Source organism: Elephas maximus, chromosome Y, assembly GCF_024166365.1.
Source record: "Elephas maximus indicus isolate mEleMax1 chromosome Y, mEleMax1 primary haplotype, whole genome shotgun sequence".
In the NCBI taxonomy this organism is placed as follows: Eukaryota; Metazoa; Chordata; class Mammalia; order Proboscidea; family Elephantidae; genus Elephas; species Elephas maximus.
Window position 1 is genome coordinate 11,247,680 of NC_064847.1, and position 22,357 is coordinate 11,270,036.

General features: G+C 39.5%; 1 pseudogene; it reads left to right on the top strand.

Annotated features, from left to right (window-relative positions):
* The first annotated feature begins 388 nt into the window (after window positions 1-388).
* LOC126069870 (sorting nexin-6-like) lies at window positions 389-1,593 on the top strand (annotated as a pseudogene).
* The last annotated feature ends 20,764 nt before the right edge of the window (window positions 1,594-22,357 follow it).

Here is a 22,357-nt window from a genome sequence, read left to right on the forward strand (position 1 = left end):
GAAGAAACACAAATTAACTGAGCTTCTGTCAAGGGTAATGGAAAAATTTGGAAATATATAATGCTGATAGTTGCACAATACAAAATACAATTAATACCACTAAAATGTTGAAAAATTTTAAAATGGCGAATATTTTGGTGTAAATATATTTACCACAATTAAGTATGAGATAAATGAGTAAGGGTTATGACTAGATCTTCTACTGACATGAAAAAGATATTTATCTCAACAAGTTTCAAAACCTAAATGAAGTGTACTAATTTCTTGAAAGACACAAATTATAAAATCTCACTTGTGAACAAATAAATAGGCTGCCCACAGCTGCCGTCTTCCTCTGGACTGTGTTGTGGCGCTCACCTGCACTGGCCTTAACCTCAGAGCAACCATAATGGAAGGCCTGGATGACGGCCTCAATTTCCACTCCGAAGAGGACCGCGGACCTAAAGCAATAAATGTAGATCTTCAAACTGATGCTTCTCTTCAAGTGGACATTTCTGATGCTCTTAGTGAGAGGGATAAACTAAAATTCACTGTTCTCACAAAGAGTTCATTGCCAAATTTTAAGCAAAATGAGTTTTCTGTTGTTCCACAACACTAGGAATTTATCTGGCTTCACAATTCCTTCCACTGAAAATGAAGACTATCCAGGTTACACTATCCTACCAGCACCACCAAGACCTGATTTTGATGCTTCAAGAGAAAAACTACAGAAGCTTGGGGAAAGAAAATGGTCGATGACAAAGGAAAATTTTTCAAAGACAAAAGAGGAACTAGAAGCTGAATACATGGCAATAGTCCAGGAGACAGTTGTAATGCATGAAATATTGTTATGTCCTGTGGCTGCACACCCTATTTTGAGAAAAGATTTAAATTTCCATAACTTCTTGGAATATAATCAAGATTTGAGCGTCTGAGGAAAAAATAAAAAAGAAACTTGAAGATTTCTTTAAAAACATTAAATCAGCAGATGGCATAATTGTTTCTGGAGTAAAGGATGTAGACCATTTCTTTGAGCATGAACAAATGTTCCTTTTAGAATATCATAAGAGAGTTAAGAATGCATGTGCTAAATCTGGTAGGATGACAAGATCACACAAAAATGCTGCAGATGATTACAATAGAATCGGTTCTTCATTACATGGTTTAGGAACTCAGGATTCTACAGATACATGCAAATTTTTTCTCAAAGCTTCAGAACTGTTCGATAAACCAAGAAAAATAGAAGCACGAGTGTCTGCTGATGAATACCTCAAACTTAATGGTCGTTTAAAATATTAAGAGAATCTCAGTCTGCTAAGGATCTCCTGTATAGAAGATCTAGGTTTCTGGTGGATTATGAAAATGCTAATAAAGGAGTGGATAAAGCAGGAGCAAAAAATAAAGATGTTCTGCAGGCTGAAACTTCCCAACAATTATGTTGTCAGAAATTTGAAAAAATATCTGAGTCTGCAAAACAAGAATTTACAGATTTTAAGACAAGAAGACTTGCTGTGTTCAGAAAAAGTGTAACTGGCAGAATTAGAACTGAAGCATGTGAAGGGCAACCTACAGTTGCTGCAGAACTGTCTGGCAGTGTTAAATGGAGACACATAGTTCACACTTCACCTTGTTTTTTGTTTTCTTAATGATGTTAGGCGTTTACTGCTCAATGAAAACAAGAAAGAAAACCGGCTGACAAAGTGCATATACTCTCCTTTTCTCTGATCAGTGGAGCGGTGCGTCCACAGGTGACCCCAGCTGTGTGGGGCGTCCTGTGCCTGAGTGTTCCCCAGACATCTGTAAACCATTGTGCACTTCCTGTTCAAAAGTCCAAAGTGTGGTCTTTTTTTAAGTAGCCTTTATAACCATGTTTATTTTATAAATATTATTCCTTATAGCTGCCAATCTTATTCACCCTTAAGTAGTAGCTGAAGTTTAACCATTTCAAAATATGCTGTTCAAAAGAGACGAAGATTGCCATTACCTTCTTTTGAATTTTGTTCTTAAGAAACATTGTATACCACCTTAGTTTACCCATGTATCCTCATAAAGCATCTTAATCAGACTTATTTTTAATTAATGTGCATTTCTGAGAAGTTTTGGGGCCAGACTTTATACAATCTTTATCGTATGGTTTCTGAAGAAAAGCAAATGCATTAGTATATGTTTGCCTTAAGCTTGTAGGATAAAGCAATTATTTTAAAATAAACAGTGATGGTTTTTAACTCTGTGGTCATTGTATCACTCTAAAATTGGTAGTAGCTATAATAAATCTACTCCTGTATTATGTTTTATAGTACAGGTCTTGGTGATTTTCTCATTTCTTTTAAAATAGCATATAGAACCAAGTTACCAAACAATGACCTGCTCCTTCATGCTCTTTCTGAAATACAGGAGCAGGGAGTAGAGTGTATTATGACTCCCTGGATTCTGTCCCTAGCTCAGCCAATTAACCACGAGATATATGCCATCAAGCCACTTGCTAATTATCACACCAATCCACAGATTGGTAAGCAGAGAGAAATAGGTCTGCTATAGGGAATAGTACTTGTCTGTTGGCGGGGGGAAGGACATTTGGGATAAACGGTATATAAAAAGGATATTAATTGTCAGTAGTTACATTACAGACACCATTGGCCTTTCTAATGTGAATGCATATTGTGTCATTCCTAGTTTAAAGTCACATTGAGTGGTTGGATTTTCCCACTGTCTTTTTCTAACGTTTCTCCCGTTAGGAAACCACAGGCATTAGGGCTGGTCAGCCCTGGGGTGGATTCCTAGTTTGTTTACATTTTCCCAAACTACTCCTGAAGAATGCCTGGTCTCTGCCACATCACCAGCCGTGGTGATTCTTGCCTTCTTAGCAGGTTCTCTTGCTTCACTAATGTGGTGGTTACCATTTTTGTCTCTGATATGTTCCCCGATGCCATTTGAACTGTTGATTTTTCTGTTGTTGGCTGATAGGTCTGTGTGTTTTGTTCTTCATGTAAAGTTCTCTGGTAAAAATATGCATATGTGATGCCCACTAAGCGAACACAGATCCAGAGAGCCCTAGCTTCTGAATTCTGGTCCAGCGCCCTCACCAGCTGCCTTAGTGGCCTCGGGCAGGTTGGCTTGACCTCCACAGTTTGTCTTAAGGACATGCTGACCTACCTCACAAGGGTGTGGGGAGGACTAATAAATGTTGGTACAGTGTTTTGAAAAAAGAAGAACAAATAACTGAATGGTCCTATTATCCACTGAAGAATTGAATATATAGTTGAAAACTTTACCAATGGCTTCACTGGTGAATTCTACTCACCATTTTTTTTTTAGTTGTACTTTAAGTGAAAGTTTACAAATCAAGTCAGTGTCTCATACAAAAATTTACATACACCTTGCAAGTACTCCTAGTTGCCCTCCCCCTAATTAGACAGCACATGCCTTCTCTCCAGCGTATAGTCCCCATGTCTGTTAAGCCAGCTTCTGTCCCCCTCTGCCTTCCCATTATCCCTCCAGACAGAAGTGGCCCACATAGTTTCATGTGTCTACTTGAGCTAAAAAGCTCACTCCTCACCAGTATCATTTTCTATTTTCTATTCCAGTCCAATCCTTGTCTAAGGAGATGGCTTTGGAAATGGTTCCTCTCTTGGGCTAACAGAAGACCTGGGGACCCTGACTTCTGGGGCCCTTCTAGTCTCAGTCGGATCATTAAGTCTGGTCTTTTTATGAGAATTTGAGCTTGCCATCCCACTGCTCTCCTGCTCCATCAGGTGTTCTTTGCTGTGTTCTCTGTCAGGGCAGTCATCAGTTGTAGGCAGGCACCATCTAATTCTTCTGGCTCAGGCTGAAGTAGTCTCTGATTTATGTGGTCCTTTCTGTCTCTTGGGCTCATAATTGCCTTGTGTCTTTGGTGTTCTTCATTCTCCTTTGCTCCAGGTGGGTTGAGACCAATTGATGCATCTTACATGGACTCTTGTGTTTAAGACCCCAGACGCCACTCTTCAAAGTGGGATGCAGAATGTGTTCTTAATAGATTTTATTATGCCAATGGACCTAGATGTCCCCTGAAACCATGGCCCCCAAACCCCACCCCTGCTACCCTGGCGTTTGAAGTGCTCAATTTATTCAGGAAAATCCTTTGCTTTTCATTTAGTCCAGTTGTGCTGACTTCTCCTGTATTCTGTGTTGTCTTTCCCTTCACCTAAAGTAGTTTTTATCTACTATCTCATTAGTGAAAACCCCTCTCCTTTCCTCCCTTGCACCCCTCTCATAACCATCAAAGAATATTTTTTTCTCTGTTCAAACTATTTCTCAAGTTCTTTTAATAGTGGTCTCATACAATATTCGTCCTTTTGCAACTGCCTAATTTCAGATTCCTCCATGTTATAAAATGTTTCACCAATTAATCATTGTTCTATATCAGTGCATAGTATTTCACTGGGTGAATATACCATAATTTATCCATTCATCCATTGAGGGGGCCTTGGTTGCTTCCATCTTTTTGCTATTGTAAACAATGCTGCAATGAACATGGTTGTGCATGTATCCATTCGTGTGAAGGGTCTTATTTCTCTAGGATATATTCCAAAGAGTGGGATTGCTGGATTGTATGGTAGTTCTATTTCTAGCTTTTTAAGGAAGCACCAAATCAATTTCCATAGTGGCTGTACCATTTTACATTCCTATTAGTGGTGTAGAAGTGTTCCAGTCTCTCCACAACCTCTCCGACATTTATTGTTTTGTGTTTTTTGGATAATGCCAGCCTTGTTGGAGTAAGATGGAATCACATTGTAGTTTCAATTTGCATTTCTCTATTAGCTAATGATCATCAGCATTTCCTCAAATGTCTGTTAGATGCTTGAACGTCTTCTTTGGAGAGGTACCTATTCATTTCCTTCACCCATTTTGTAAATTGGTTGTTTGTCTTTTTGTTGTTAAATTTTTGCAGCATCCTGTAGATTTTAGGGATCAGATGCTGATTGGAAATGTCATAGCTAAAATCTTTTTCCAAGTCTGTAGGTAGTCTTTTTACTCTTTTGGTGGAGACTTTGGATGAGCATCGGTGTTTCATTTTTTTTTTTTTTTAATTAATTTTTATTGTGCTTTAAGTGGAAGATTACGAATCAGGTCAGTCTCTCATACGAAAATTTACATACACCTTCCTATACACTCCTAATTGCTCTCCCCCTAATAAGGACAGCACAGTCCTTCCCTCCACTCTCTCCCCTGTGTCCATTAGGGCAGCTTCTGGCCCCCTCTGCCCTCTCATCTCCCCTCCAGACAGGAGATGACAACATAGTCTCATGTGTCTACTTGATCCAAAAAGCTCGTTCTTCGCCAGTATCATTTTCCATCCCCTATTCAAGTCCAATCCCTGTCTGAAGAGTTGGCTTTGGGAATGGTTCCTGTTTTGGGCTAACAGAAGGTCTAGGGACCATGGCCTCTGGGGTCCTTCTAGTCCCAGTCTGACCATTAATTCTGGTCTTTTTATGAGAATTTGAGATTTCCATCCCACTGCTCTCCTGCTCCCTCAGGGGTGCTCTGTTGTGTTCCCTGTCAGGTCAGTCGTCGGTTGTTGCCGGGCACCATCTAGTTCTTCTGGTTTCAGGCAGATGTGGTCTGTAGTTTATGTAGTCCTTGCTGCCTCTTAGTAGTCTTTTTACCCTTTTGGTGAAGTCTTTGGATGAGCATAAGGGTGTGATTTTTAGGAGCTCCCTGTTATCTAGCTTTTCTTTCTGCATTTGTGCAATGTTAGTAATGTTTTTGTATCTGTCATGGTGTTAGGGCTTCTAGTGTTGTCCTTATTCTTTCTTCAATGATCTTTATCATTTCAGATTTTATATTTAGGTCTCTGATCCATTTTGAGTTAGTTTTTGTGCATGGTGTGAGGTATGGGTCTTGTTTCATTTTTTTGCAAACGGATATCCAGTTATGCCAGCACCATTTGTTAAAGAGGATGTCTTTTCCCCCTTTAACTAACTTTGGGCCTTTGTCAAGTATCAGCTACTCGTACATGGTTGAATTTATGTGTGGATTCTCAATTCTGTACCATGGGTCTATATATCTGTTGTTGTACCACTACCAGGCTGTTTTGACTACTGTGGTGGTATAATATGTTTTAAAATCAGGTAGTGTGAGGCCTCCAAGTTTGTTCTTCTTTTTCAGTAGTGCTTTACCTACCTGGGGCCTCTTTCCGTTCAATACGAAGTTGGTGATTTGTTTCTCCATCTCGTTAAAAAATGTCATTGGAATTTGGATCGGAATTGCATTGTTATCTACAGACGGCTTTTGGTAGAGTTGATATTTTCAAAATGTTGAGTCTTCCTATCTATGAACGGGGTATTTTTTCCACTTATATCAGTCTCTTTTGGTTTCTTGCAGTAGTGTTTTGTAGTTTTCTTTTATGCCTCTGGTTAGATTTATTAGTAAGTATTTTATCTTCTTGGGGACTACTATAAAGGGTACTTGATCTGGTGATTTCCTCTTTAATGTTCTATTTGTTCATGTAGAGGAATCCAAATTCTATTGGCTAGAATTTTGTTGAGAATTTTTGCATCTACGTTCGTGAGGGACATTGGTCTGGAATATCCTTTTTTTGTGGTGTCTTTACTTGGTTTTGATATCAGGGATATGCTGGCTTCATAGAATGAGTTTGGGAGTATTCCATCCTTTTCTATGCTCTGAAGTACCTTTAGTAGTAGTGGTGTTAACTCTTCCAGGCCATCCGGGCCAGGGCTTTTTGTGTTGAGAGTTCTTTAATTACCTTTTCAATCTCTTCTTTTGTTATAGGTTTATTTAGTTGTTCTACTTCTCTTTGTGTTAGTTTAGGTAGGTAGTGTGTTTCTAGAAATTTCTCCATTTCCTGTAGGTTTTCAAATTTGTTAGAGTACAATTTTTCGTAGTAATCTGGTATGGTTCTTTTAATTTCAGTTGAGTCTGTTATGATATCACCTATCTCATTTCTTATTTGGGTTACTTGCTTCCTCTTGTGTTTTTCTCTTGTCAATTTGGCCAATGGTTTATGAATTTTGTTAGTTTTTTCAAAGAGCCAGCTTTTGGTCTTGTTAATACTTTCAATTGTTTTTCTGTTTTCTATGTCAATTAATTCTGCTCTAATTTTTATTATTTGCCTTCTTCTGGTGCCTGAGGGTTTCTTTTGTTGCCTTCTTTCTATTTGTTCAAGTTGTAGGGATAATTCTTTGATTTTGGCCTTTCTTCTTTTTGTATATGTGCATGTACTGATATAAAATGACATCTGGGCATTGCTGTTGCTGTGTTGCAAAGTTTCTGGTAGGAAGTGTTTTCATTTCACTGGATTCTATAAGTTTCTTTATTCCATTCTTAATATCTTCCTTAATCCAGTCGTTTTTGAGCAGGGTATTGTTCAGTTTCCAAGTGTTTGATTTCTTTTCCCTGCTTTATCTGTTATCACTTCCTACTGTTATGGCTCTGTGGTCAGAGAAGATGCTTTGTGATATTTTGATGTTTTGCATTCTGCTAAGGCTTGCTTTATGACCTAATATGTGGTGCATTCTACAGAATGTTCCATGTGCACTAGAAAAGAAAGTATACTTGGCTGCTGTTGGGTGGAGTGTTCTGTGTATGTGTATGAGGTCAGGTTCATTGACTGTGGCATTTAGTTCTTTGTGTCTTTATTGAGCTTCTTTCTGGATGTTCTGTCTTTCACCGAAGGTGGTTTGTTGAAGTCTTCTACCATTATTGTGGAGCTGTCTATCTCGCTTTTCAATGCTGTTGGAGTTTGTTTTATGTATCTTGCAGCCTGTCATTGGGTGCAAAAATACTTAATATGGTTATATCCTCCTAGTATATTGTCCCTTTAATCATTTATATAGTGTCCTTCCTTATCCTTTGTGGTTGATTTAACTTTAAAGTGTATTTTGTCAGAAATAAATATTGTCATTCCTGCTTTTTTGATTGCTGTTTGCTTGATATATCTTTTTCCATCCTTTGAGTTTTAGTTTGTGTGCGTCTTTAAGTCTGAGTTGTGTCTGTTGTAAGCAGCATATAGGTGGATCATGTTTTTCTTTATCCATCTGCCTCCCTGTATTTATTCGTGCATTTAGTCTGTTAACATTCAGTGTAATTATGGATAGATATGAGTTTAGTGCCATCATTTCGATGTCTTTTATTGTGTGTTGTTGGCAATTTCTTTTTCCCACTTAATTTTATGTGCTGAGTACATTATCTTTATATATTGTGTTTTCCTCTTATTCATTGTTGTTGATTTTGTTTCTGCTGAGTATTTTTTCTTGTATTTTATTCTGGTGAGTAGGATAGTTTGTCTCCTTTGTGGTTACCTTATTATTTTCCCCTATTTTTCTAAATTTAAATCTAACGTTTATTTCTTTGTACTGTCTTATCTTCCTGTCCATAGGGAAGTTCTATGATTACATTTCTTAGTCCCTCTTTATTGTTTTAATGTTGCTTTCTTTTATCTAATAACATTGCTGTTACCCTGTTTAGAGCTTTTTTTTTTTTTTTATTTCCCTGTCTGGGTTGTCTTCTGATTGCTCTGCCCAGTGTTCTAGTCTTGGGTTGATACCAGGTATTATTGATTTTCTGACCAAGAACTCCCCTCGGTATTTCTTATAGTTTTGGTTTGGTTTTTACAAATTCCCTAAACTTCTGTTTATCTGGAAATGTCCTTCATATTTAAGAGACAGTTTTGCTAGATATATGACTCTTGGCAGAAATTTTTTTTCCTTCAATTTTTTAAATAAGTCGTCCCATTGCCTTCTTGCCTGCATGGTTTCTGCTGAGTAGTCCGAGCTTATTTTTATCGACTCTCCTTTGTAGGTGACTTTTCGTTTACCCCTAGCTGCTCTTAAAATTCTCTCTTTATCTTTGGTTTTGGCAAGTTCGATTATGTCTTGGTGACTTTCTTTTAACATCTACCTTATGTGGAGTTCGACGAGCATCTTGGATAGATATCTTCTCATCTTTCACGATATCAGCGAAGTTTTCTGCCAACAAATCTTCAACAATTCTCTCTGTATTTTCTGTTATCCCTCCCTGTTCTGGTACTCCAATCATTCTTAGGTTATTTCTCTTGATAGAGTCCCACATGATTCTTAAGTTTTCTTCATTTTTTTTTAGTTCTTTTATCTGAATTTTCTTCAAATATGTTAGTGCCAAATGATTTATCTTCAAGTTCAGAAATTCTGGCTTCTACTTGTTTAATTCTTCCCCTCTGACTTTTTATTGAGTTGTCTACTTCTGTAATTTTATTGTTAATCTTCTGAATTTCTGATTGCTGTCTGTCTATGGATTTTCCACCTTACTAAATTTTTCGTTATGTTTCTGAATAATCTTTGTAAGTTCTTCAATTGCTTTATTTGTGTGATCCTTGGCTTGTTCTGCATATTGCCTCATTTCCTTCCTGATGTCTTGAAGGGTTCTGTATATTAATCTTTTGTATCTTGCATCTGGTAATTCCAGGAATGCACTTTGATCTAGAAGATCCCTGGATTCTTTGTTTTGAAAGCCTGTTGAGGTGATCATGGTCTGTTTTTTTGTGTGTGACTTGATATTGACTGTAGTCTCTGAGCCATCTGTAAGTTATTAGTTTATGTTTGCTTAACGTGTAGTAGCTTCTTGCTTTGTTTTGTTTTGATATGCCCAGATGGGTTGCTTGAGTGAGCTGGCTTGATTATTTTTGCCTTTGGAGCTCTGATGTCCCGTCCCCAGATGGCTAGAGCTGTTATCAGGTATATCGGTCTAGGAGTCCATTCAGTTTTCTTGTACAAATTCAGCTCAGGTGTCCAGGTAGCTGATCATCAAGTATGTGGTACAGGCTCTGTCCTACAGTCTGAGAGGGGCAGGGGTGATTGGTGTAGGTACCAGTATCTGGTCGCAGTAGGGAGTCATGCTCTGAACAAGGCAGGGGGTTGAGGTCCGACCCCAGGTGTCTCTGAGTAAAGTGCATCCTTCCCTACAGCGCGCAGGTGGATGGGTTTTACAGAGAGACCATGGGCACCCAATGTTCTTGGTTGTAAGGACTGGGAGGTACCAGTTATCCTTGGGCCCCTTTCATGGGTGGCTGGGTGGCCTAAGTAGAGCTACCAGGCTTTATCTCCCTGGTGTGGGAAGGTGAGGACCCTGTTTAATAGGCAAAGCAATGTCAAACATCAAACACCCACCTCTGCACCTCACAGCTGAATTGGTTGGAGTCTACCAACAAGGGCCTATTCTCCTGAAATAAGCCCACACACGTCCATGCAGAGGGGAAAGGTGCTCAAAGGCCACAGATCATTCATGCCTGGATAGGAGCCACTTCTGTCCTGAGCTCTCCCCTTTAGTGGAGTGGGCAAATAATCTTTTCCCCCAAATGCAATTTTTTTCCTTCTCTGAGGCCAGGATGATGGCTCTAGGTGCTCAACAGTGCCTATCTCAGGCCCAGGTAATTCAGCCACGGAAGCTGGCTTGGGGGTGGGAGGGCATGGTAAAATGTACGCAAGTTCTTAGCTTTTGCCGAGAGCGCCATTCTTCTCTGATTCCGGAGATGTAAGTAGGCTATGTGGCTGGTTGCTTCTCCCTGAGGAAACTGCAACTGAACGCTAGTACTGTCCTTCTGCCACTGCCACTCTGGGAATGTTGCTTGATGGCTTCCTGTGATTCAGGTCCAGTAACTCCTCTCCACTTCTGAACCGCCTCTTCCTCCCCCTACCCCCTATTCATTTTTTAAGCTTGCCTTAGATGCTCAGGCTCCTAGCTTGTCATAAATATACTCATTTCATTTGTTCTTTCAGGTCTTTTTTGTAAAGAGGCCTTGCCAGAAGCATGTGTCTATTCTGCCATCTTGGCCCTGACTCTTTTGGGGTTTTCTTTTTAGGCCACAAAGAAGCCTTAACAAAATCCAAAACATGAAAATAATACAAAACATTTTCTCTGGTCACCATGTCATAAAAGTAGAAATCAATAGCAGGAACGGGGAGGAAAAAATATCAATTACGTGGAAACTGAATAACATCTTGCTTAAAAACCACTGGGTAAACTGTTGTTGTATGGTGCCAATGTGTCAGTTCCAACTCATAGTGATCCTATGTACCACAGAACAAAACATTGCAAGGCCTTGTGCCGTATTCGCATTGTTGCTGTGCTTGAGCACATCGTTGTAGTCACTGTGTCAATCCATCCCACTAAGGGTCTTTCTCTCTTTCATAGACCCTCTACTTTATCAAGCATTATGTCTTTCTCCAGGGAGAGATCCATCCTGATAACATGTCCAAAGTATGTGAGATATAGTCTTGCCATCTTTGCTTCTAAGGAGCATTCTTACTATACTTCTTCCAAGGCAGATTTTTTCATTCTTCTGGCAGTATATTGTTCAATATTCCTTGTCAAAACCATAATTCAAAAGCATCAATTCTTCTTCAGTCTTCCTTATTGATCGTTCAGCTTTTGCATACATATAAGCCCACAGAAAATACAATGACTTGGGTCAGGTGCACCTTAATCCTCAAGGTTTCATCTTTGGTATTTAACAGGTTAAAGAGGTCTGTTGCAACAGATTTGCTCAATGCAATACATCAGGTCAGAGCAGAAATCAAAGATGGAATTAAAAAATTCCTAGAAGCAAATAACGATGAAAACACATCTTACCAAAACCTTTGGAACACAGCAAAAGCAGTGCTCAGAGCCCAGTTTATAGAAATAAATGCACACACCAGAAAAGAAGAAAAAGCCCAAATCAAAATGTTAACCATACAACTCAAACAAATAGAAAGAAGCAGTAGAAGAAGCCCACAATCAGCAGAAGGAAAGGAATAATAAAGATTAGAGCTGAAATAAATGAAAAAGAGAAAGAAAACCAATACAAAACAAAGAAACAAAAAACCAGATGTTCATTTTTTGAAAGAATCAGCAAAATTGACAACCCATTGTTCAAACTCACGTAAGAAAACCAGGGCAGGAAGCAAATAATCCAAACAGCAAATAAGATGGGTGACGTTACAACACAATCAACTAAAATAAAAAGGATCATAGCAGAGTGTGAAAATTTTTATTCAGGAAACTTGAAAAACTAGAGGAAATCACTAAATTTCTAGAAATGCACTGCCCACACTATCTACCTAAACTAAAACTAAGATAGAAAAACTGAACAGAACCACAACAAAAGAAGAGACTGAAGAGATAAAAAAAAAAACCAACAACAGCGAAAAAGCCCTAGCCCAGATGGCTTTGCTGGAGAATTCTACCAAAAATTCACAGAAAAGCTCACACCAATATTGCTCAAACTACTTCAGAGTATAGAAAGGGAAAAGATCCTCCTGAATTCATTCTATGGCATCAACATAACCTTAATACCAAAGCCAGGGAAATACACCACAATAAAAAAAAACTGTAAGTCTCGGTCCCTCATGAATACAGACGCAAAAATTCCCAATGAAATTCTAGCCGAGTGGAATTCATACTAGGGATGCAAGGATGATTCAACACTAGAAAATCAGTCAGTATAATCCATCACATAAATAAAACAAAAGATTCACAAGACGTTTCAGTCAACACTGAAAAGGCATTTGATAAAGTCTAACACCCATTACTGACAAAAACTTTCAGTGAAATAGGAATAGAAGGGAAATTCCTCAACATAATAAAAGGCATCCATACAAAACCAACAGCCAGCATTATTTTCAATAGAGAATAGAGCATTCCCCTTGAAAACAAGAAATAGACAAGGATGCCCTTTATCTTATTCAGCATTGTGCTGGGAATTCTAGACAGAGCAACAAGGCAAGAAGAAGAAATACAGGATGCCCAAATTAGAATTGAATTTATAGACCACCTCAAGAATAGATTTGACGAGTTGAACACTAATGATCGAAGACCAGATAAGTTATGGAATGACATTGAGGATGTCATACTTGAAGAAAAGAAGAGGTCATTAAAAAGACAGGGAAGAAAGAAAAGACCAAAGTGGATGTCAGAAGAGACTCTGAAACTAGCTCTTGAATGTCGAGCAGCTGAAGTAAAAGGAAGAAATGTGAAGTAAAAGAACTGAACAGAAGATTTCAAAGGGCAGCTCGAGAAGACAAACTAAAGTATTACAATTACATGTGCAAACAGTTGGAGATAGAAAACCAAAAGGAAAGAACACCCTTGCAGCTCTCAAGCTGAAAGAACTGAAAAGAAAATTCAAACTTCAAGTTGCAATATCAAAGAATTGTACGGGATAAATGTTAAATGACACAGGAAGCACCAAAAGAAAATGGAAGGAATACACAGTCATTATATCAAAAAGAACTGGTTGACATTGAACCAATTCAGAAGGCTGCATATTATCAAGAATAGATGGTGCTGAAGGAAGAGGTTCAAGCTGCACTGAAGCGACTGGTGAAAAAGAAGCCTCCAGGAATTGACGAATACCAATTGAGATGTTTCAACAGATGAATGCTGAGCTGGATGCACTCAATTGTTTATGCCAAGAAATTTGGAAGGTAACTACCTGGCCAACCTACTGGGAAAGATCCGTATTTGTGCCCATCCCAAAGAAAGGTGATCCAACATAATGTGGAAATTATCAAACAATACCTTGAAATCATACACAGGTAAAATTTTGCTAGAGATAATTCAAAAGCAGGTACAGCAGTGTACTAACAGAGAACTTCCAGAAATACAAGCTAGATTCAGAAGAGGATGTGGAACTAGGAATATCATAGCTGATGTCAGATCCTGACTGAAAGCAGAGAATAATAGAAAGATATTTACTTGTGTTTTGTTGACTATGCAGAGGCAATCAGCTGTGTGGATCATAACAAATTATGGATAACATTGTGAAGAATAGAAATTCCAGAATGCTTAATTGTGCTCTTGTGAAAAGCATACATAGACTCAGAAGCAGTTGTTCCAACAGAACAAGGGGATACTGCATGCTTTAAAATCAAGGAAGGTGTGCATCAGGGTTGTACCCTTTCACCATACTTATTTGATCTGGACGCTAAGAAATTATCCTAGAAGCTGTACTATATGAAGAAGAATGCAGCATCTGGATTGGAGGAAGATGCATTAACAACCTGCAATATTCAAATGACACAGCCTTGCTAGCTGAAAGTAAAGAGACTTTGAATCACTTACTGACGAAGATCAAAGCCCACAGCCTTCAATATGAATTGCATTTCTACATAAAGAAAACAAACATCCTCATAACTGGACCTATAAGCAACATCATGATAAACTGAGAAAAGACTGGGGCTGTCAAGGGTTTTATTTTACTTGGATCCATGATCAACACCCATGGCAGCAAGAGTCAAGAAATCAAAAGACACATTGTATTTGGCAAATCTGCTGCGAAAGACCTCTTTAAAATGTTAAAAAGCAAGGATGTCACTTTAAAGACAAGGTGTGCCTGACTCAAGCCACAGTATTTTCAATTGCCTCATACGCATGGGAAAGCTGGACAATGAATAACTAAGACCAAAGAAATGATGCCAGAAGAATGAACAAATCTATCTTAGAAGAAGTACAGCCAGAACGTTCCTTAGAAGCAAGGATGGTAAGACTTCATCTCAAATACTTTAAACATGTTATCAGGAGGGACCAGTCCCTACAGAAGGACATCATGGTTGGTAAAGTAGACAGTCAGCAAAAAAGAGAAAGACCTTCGATGTAATTGACTGACACAGTGGCTGCAACAATGAGCTCAAGCATAACAACAACTGTGAGGACAATGCAGGACCAGATAGCACTTCCTTCTGTTGTCACTATTAGTCAGAATCAACTTGATGGTACCTAACAACGGCAACAACATGCTAAGTAAAATAAGCCAATCAGAAAATGACAAATACTGTATAAGCCCACTCTTATAAAGAAAGAAGAAAAAGCTTACACACACAAAAAAAGGGTATGTATATATTTTTTGATAATTACCAGGAAGGGGAGGGGGATTGAAAGAAAATTACCAGATACATAGAAAATGGGTTAGCATTGGTGAAGGGATAGGCAATACTCAACATGGGGCTATATGGGGCAACTCAACAAAACATAACCAAGGCATGGGAGAACAATGAGAGCAATGCAAGGACAAAGGGCAACAATGATAATTGCTATAGCATAGACATCCTGCAACAATAGTATTAACAAGCACTACTTTATGAATATAGGCATAAATATGGATCTCTTCCAGTCATTTGGCCAGGAAGCTGTCTTCCATATTTCTTGGCATAGACAAGTGAGCACTTCCAGTACTGCATCTGTTTGTTGAAACATCTGAACTGATATTCCATCAATTATGGAGCCTTGTTTTTTGCCAATGCCTTCAGAGCAGCTTGGACTTCTTCCTTCAGCACCATTGGTTCCTGATCATATGCTGCCTCTTGAAATGGTTGAACATCAGCCAGTCTTTTTGGTATAATGATGCTTCCTATGTTGTTTAATATTTTTGTCATAAAATCTTTCACTACTGCAACTCGAGGCTTGAAGTTTTTCTTCAGTTCTGTCAGCTTGAGAAGTGCCGAGTAGGTTCTTCACTTTTGATTTTCTATCTCTAGCTCTTTGCACAGGTCATTATAATACTTTACCTTCTCAAGCCACCCTTTGAAATCTTCTGTTCAGTTCTTTTACTTCATTATTTCTTCCTTTTACTTTAGCTGTTCAACATTAGTAAGCAAGTTTCAGAGTCTCCTCTGACATCCATCTTGTTTTTTTCTTTCCTTCCTGTCTTTTCAATGACCTCTTTCTTTCTTCGTGTATGATGTCCTTGATGTCATTCCACAACTCATCTGGTCTTCAGTCACTAGTGTTCAATGCATCAAATCTATTCTTGAGTTTGTCTCAAAATTCAGGTGGGATACACTCAAGACTGTACTTTGGCTTTTGTTGACTTGCTCTGATTTTCTTCATGAAACTAAAACGCTTGAACTTGCATATGAGCAATTGATGGTCTGTTCCACAGTCAGCCCCTGGCCTTGTTCTGACTGATGATATTGAGCTTTTCCATTGTGTCTTTCCACAGATCTAGTCAATTTGATTTCTGTGTGTTCCATCTGGTGAGGTTCATGTGTATATTTCCCATTTATGTTGGTGAAAAAAGGTATTTGCAATGAAGAAGTCATTGGTCTTACAAAAGTCTATCATTTGCTCTCTGGCATTGTTTCTATCACCAAGGCAATACTCTCCAACTACTGACCCTTCTTCTTTGTTTCCAACTTGGCTGCAGCAGTATATCGACAGGGATCTGCGAGAAATTCACGCTGGTTTCAGAAGAGGACATGGAACCAGGGATATCGTTGCTGATGTCAGATGGATGTCTCTGGCTGAAAGCAGAGAATACCAGAAGGATGTTTACCTGTGTTTTATTGACTATGCAAAGGCATTGGACTGTGTGGATCATAACAAATTGTAGGTAACATTGCAAAGAATGGGAATTCCAGAACACTTAATTGTGCTCATGAGGAAACTTTACATAGATCAAGAGGCGGTTGTTCAGATAGCACAAGGGGATACTGGGTGGTTTAAAGTCAGGAAAGGTGTCTGTAAGGGCTCTATCCTTTTACCACACCTATTCAATCTGTATGCTGAGCAAATAATCCGAGAAGCTGGACTATATGAAGAACAGGGTGTCAGCACTGGAGGAAGACTCACTAACAACCTGCATTATGCAGATGAAACAACTTTGCTTGCTGAAAGAGGAAAAGGACTTGAAGCACTTAAATAATGATCAAAGACCACAGCTTTCAGAATGGATTGCATCTCAATATAAAGAAACAGAAGTCCTCACAACTGGACCAGTGAGCAATATCATGACAAACTGAGAAAAGATTGAAGTTGCTGGGGATTTCATTTTACTCAGATCCACAATCAACATCCATGGGAGCAGCAGCTAAGAAATCAAACAACACATTAGTAAATCTGCTCCAAAGGACCTCTTTAAAGTCTTGAAAGCAAAAATGCCACCTTGAAGGCTAAGGTGCACCTGAACCAAGCCATGGGTCATCATATGCATGTGAAAGCTGGACAATGAATAAGGAAGGCCAAAGAAGAACTTACACCTTTGAATTGTGGTGTTGGTGAAGAATATTGAATATACTACGGACTGTAAAAAGAATGAACAAATCTGTCTTGGAAGCAGTATGACCAGAATGTTCCTCAGAAACAAGGATGACAAGACTGCATCTTACAAACTTCAGACATATTGTGGGGAGCGATCAGTCCCTGGAGAAGGACATGATGCTTGGCAAAGCACAAGGTCAGCAGAAAAGAGGAAATCCCTCAACGAGGTGGATTGACACAGTGGCTGCAACAATGAGTTCAAACACGGCAACGATCGTAAGGATAGGGCAGGACCAGAAAGTGTTTCATTCTGTTGTGCATAGGGTCACTATGATTCAGAATTGACTTGGTGGCACCTAACAACAACAAATTTATGAATGGATCCTTAGCTACTTTATGAATGGATACATAAGCCAAGAGGTGTGAGAGGGTGTAAGGGAACATACTCACCTCCAGATATAATTTTGGAGGTGGATATTTCTACATAGATAACTTTAGATGCTGATTGTTAATACAGACGATAGAGTACACTATGGTCACAGTCAGGGAAACGTCTTACAGATAAAAACAAAAACAAACAAACAAAATATACCTTGCAGAACAAAGTTCCTGTGCTTGGAGGCAAAGGACCTAGACTTGGGGGACATTGACATCAATTTGCACAACATAGCTTCATAAAGGCAAAATTCTGTATCCTACTTTGATGAGTAGTGTCTGGGGTCTTAAAAGCTTAAAAGTCACCATCTAAGATACAGTTATTGGTCTCTTATCATCTGGAGCAAAAGAGAGTGAAGAAAACCAAGACTCAAGGGAGTGATTTGTCCAAAGGGCTAATGAACACGATACCAAGGTTAGAACTTGATGATGTCTGTCTACAACTACCAACTGCTCTGACTGGGATCAAAACAGAGGGAGAAAAACAAAAAATCAAATTCACAAAAAAGACTATACTTACTGGTCTGACAGAGGCTGGCAGAACCCCTGAGACTACTCCCCTAAGACACTTTTCTGAACTGGAGCTGAGGCCATTCCTGGAGACAACCTTTCACTGAAACCACAGACAAGCCTATAAAATAAACAATAACACCTGTGAGGAATGTGCTTCTTAGAACAATCAATTATATGAGGTCAAAAGGGCAACATCTGTCCAAATGCAAAGATAAGAAAGCAGGAAGTGGTAGAAAATCAGTACAAAAGGAAACATGGAATCTAGGACAGAAATAGGAACAGTGTTGGCAGATTTGGGGGCATGAAATCAATGTCATGGAACATTTTATGTACAAACATTGAATGGAAACTAATTTTCTCTGTAAATTTTCTAATAGTTAGAGTAAGGGAATAATCTTCTCTTAGTGAAACTTTATCAGAGGCTAGAAAGGGTGAAGACAAGGTGTATTTTGGAGAACGTGACCAGATCAGAGGAAAAACTGCAGCAGACATGAGTGGCTGGTACCTGAGTAATCTCACCATGAGGAATCTTTGTCCTATTGAAGAAGTACTTGTTAATAACTGCTTTTGACTGGTAAAATGATTGGGAGGGGAAAGTTAATCCCTCAAGTATGAAGAGACCAATGGTCAGAAGAACCAGTGGGTGGCCTGCAATGCAATGAATTACTCAGTGTGGTCCTTCTAGCTGTAATCTTTGTGACTCACACACAATGATTAAGTGGGACCATGCAAATAAGGTATATATAACCCTAATGAAGGGGTTGCTAGTTTTGCCATCCTGCTAAGCTTAACATGAACCATTCTAGAGGTGGGACTAGAGGATCTCACGACCACCAAGAAAGAAGAGCCAAGAGTGAAGCATGCCTTTGGACCTGGGATCCCTGTGCTGAGAAGTTCCTGTAACCGGGAGACAAAGAGAGAGAGCTGTAACACTGTAGAAGGCAAGAAGCAGCATCAGAGAAACAGCAGCAGCAAGGCAGAAGATTGGCAGGAGATGGTGTTGTCAGTTTCCCAGTCCATAGAGTGAGAAAGCTGGTCACCTTTGAGCAGGAGACTTGCCAGTGGAATAAGGTTCCTCTGAGCCCTTGGTGGAGCTGGGTTTGCTGACACACACAGCTGGAGTTAAGCCCCTTTTGGCGAAGGCTTACTAGTGCAGTAGGGTGACCCTCGGCATTTATTAGCAGAGTTAAAAGAGCTTTGTAACACTAGCCTGAGTAGGGCAGAGATCAGGCCAAAGGGCCAAGGGCCAGAAAGAGACTTGCCTGAGGGCACAGGGGAGAAAAGGCTGTCCTGATGGAAGAACTGTATCCTGAGCACGATGAACCTGAATTGTAACCTGTCACTTCCTTAATAGACCCCACATCTATGATTCTGGTCTGTGAGTTCTGTGTGACCATTGAAACAAATTATCAAACCAAGCAGAGAAGTACAAAATGCTGTGTGAGGGGTAGTTGGCATCAGAACTGGTAAAAAAGTTGGGGGATAGATGCATGTCTGACATCCACCTCATAGGAGTCAGCTTTGGCCTATTGATCTTGATTCTCCCTTCCCCTTGGGAAGTTAGATGAGTAGGTTAGATTCCCCTTGCCATGTCATTTTTACAGCTTCCTCAGACAGTTTCTATCACTTTAGTTTGTTCTTTTGAATGGGACATTGACTCCTTTTTCTGAGGGCTATGCCTTATCGTTTTTTGTTAAACACTAGACATTTGAATATTATAATGTAACTTTAGAAATAAAATTATTTTCCCTTTTCAAGGGTTTGTTGTGTATTTTTTATTGTTTGAAGATTTTCCCTATCTATTTTTGCAAAGACTGAAGTCTCTGTTCTTTAGTTTGTGTTTAGCTACTTTTTGACAGAAGATAAAACAAAACACCTCTCCCAATCTTTGCATATTGACTTTCTGCCACGGTGTTTCTTCTAATTTTCACAAGGCTTGCACTTAGTCAGCCCAAGGTGAAAGTGCAGCTACTTCTGAAATATTTTCTAAGCATAGGTATTCGCTTGTATATGAAGTTGTTGCTGTTTTTGTTAGGTGCCATCAAGTCAGTTCCGACTCACGGTGACCCTATGCACCGCAGAAGGAAACACTTCCCGGCCCTGCACCATCATCACAACTGTTGCTATGCTTCAGCCCATTGTTGCAGCCATTGTGTCAGTCCATCTCATTGAGGGGTTTCCTCTTCATCACTGACTCTGTACTTTACCAAACATAATGTCCTTCTCCAGGGACTGATCCCTCCTGATAATATGTCCGAAGTATGTGAGACAAAGTCTCACCATCCTCGCTTCCAAGGAGGATTCTGGCTGTACTTCTTCCAAGACAGTTTTGTTTGTTCTTTTAGCAGTCAATATTTTTCACCAACACCACAATTCAAAGGTGTCCATTCTTCTTTGATCTTTCTTATTCACTGCCCAGCTTTCCCATTCTTATGAGGTGATTGAAAACACCATGGCATGGGGCAGGCACACCTTAGTGCTCCATGTGGCATCTTTACTTTTCAACACTTCAAAGAAGTCTTTTGCAGCCAATTTCTCCAATGCAATACATCTTTTGATTTCTTGACTGGGGCTTCCCTGGGTGTAGATTGTGGATCCAAGTAAAATGAAATCCTTGACAACCTCAGTCTTTCCTCTGTTTATCATGATGTTGTTTACTGGTCCAGTTGTGAGGATTTTTATTTTACTTAAGTTGAGATGAATTCCCACTGAAGGCTGTGGGTTTTGATCTTCATCAGTAAGTGCTTCAAGTCCTCTTCACTTTCAGCAAGCAAGATTGTGTCACCTGCATAACACAGATTGTTAAGGAGCCTTCCTCCAATCCTGATGCCCCATTCTTCTTTGTATAGTTCAGCTTCTCAGATTATTTGCTTAGCATACAGATTGAATAGGCATGGTGAAAGGACACAATCCTGACACACCCCTCTCATAACTTTAAGTCACGCCATGCCTTGTTCTATTCGAATGGCTGCCTTTTGATCTGTGTACAGGTTCCTCATGAGCACAATTAAGTGCTCTGGAATTCCCATTCTTCGCAATGTTATCCATAATTTGTTATAATCCACACAGACAAGTGTCTTTGCATAGTCAATAAAACACAGGTAAATGTCTTTCTGGTATTCTCTGCCTTTAGCCAGGATCCATCAGCAATGATATCCCTTGTTCCATATTCTCCTCTAGATAAGGCTTGAATTTCTGGCAGTTCCCTGTTGATATACTGCTGCAGCCACTTTTGAATAATCTTTGGCAAAATTTTGCTAGCATGTATATCATGTGTTGAATTATGTCCCTTCAAAAATGTGTGTATTAATTTGGCTGGGCCATGATTTCTAGTATTCTGCGGTGGTCCTCCATTTTGTGATTGTAATTTTATGTTAGAAAGGATTACGGTCCCATTGTAACATGCTAATGAAGTTATATCCTTCATCAGATGTAAAGGAAGTTTCCTTGTGGTGTGGCCTGCATCATCTTTTATCTCTTAAGAGATAAAAGAGAAAGGAAGAAAGCAGAGGGTTGAGGACCTCACACCACCAAGAAAGCAGCGCTGGGAGCAGAGCACATCCTTTGGACCTAAGGTTCCTGCACTGAGATGCCCCCAGACCAAGGCAAGACTGATGCACCACAAGGACTTAACTCCAGAGCTGACAGAGAGAAGAAAGCCTTCACCTGGAGCTGATGCCCTGAATTTGAACCGGTAGCCTACTCCACTGTGAGAGAATAAACTTCTCTTTGTTAAAGCCATCCACTTGCGGTGTTTCTGTTATAGCAGCACTATGTGACTAATACAATGTGGTATTAATGATATTGCTTGATAATTTCTGCATTTGGTTGAATCACCTTTTCTGGGAACAGGCATAAATATGGCTTTCTTCCAGTCAGTTGGCCAGGTAGCTGTCTTCCAAATTTCTTGGCATAGATGAGTGAGCACATCCAGCGCTGCATCCGTTTGATGAAACATCTCGATTGGTATTCCATCAATTTCTGGAGCCTTGTTTTTCACCAGTGCTTTCAGTGCAGCTTGGACTTCTTCCTTCAGTACCATCGATTCCTGATCATATGTTACCTCTTGAAATGGTTGAATGTTGACCAACTCTTTTCTGATATAGTGACTCTGCTTATGCAACTGGTTTTCTAAATCCCCTACATCCATAGGTACTTTTCAAAGATCTAATTTCCCAAAGAAACTCTCTCTCTCTCTCTGAATTTTCCTCCCAGTCTATTGGTATCTATTTTATGTCTCAATCCTGCTCTTTATCCCTAGACAGCTCAGGCAGTTATAGCGCTTCAGTAATACCTAATGCTTTTCTACCCTGTGTGACATCAAAAACCAAAAAACCAAACCCAGTGCAGTTGAGTTGATACCAACTCATAGCAGCCCTATAGGACAGAGCAGAACTGCCCCATAGGGTTTCCAAGGAGCACCTGGCGGATTTGAACTGCC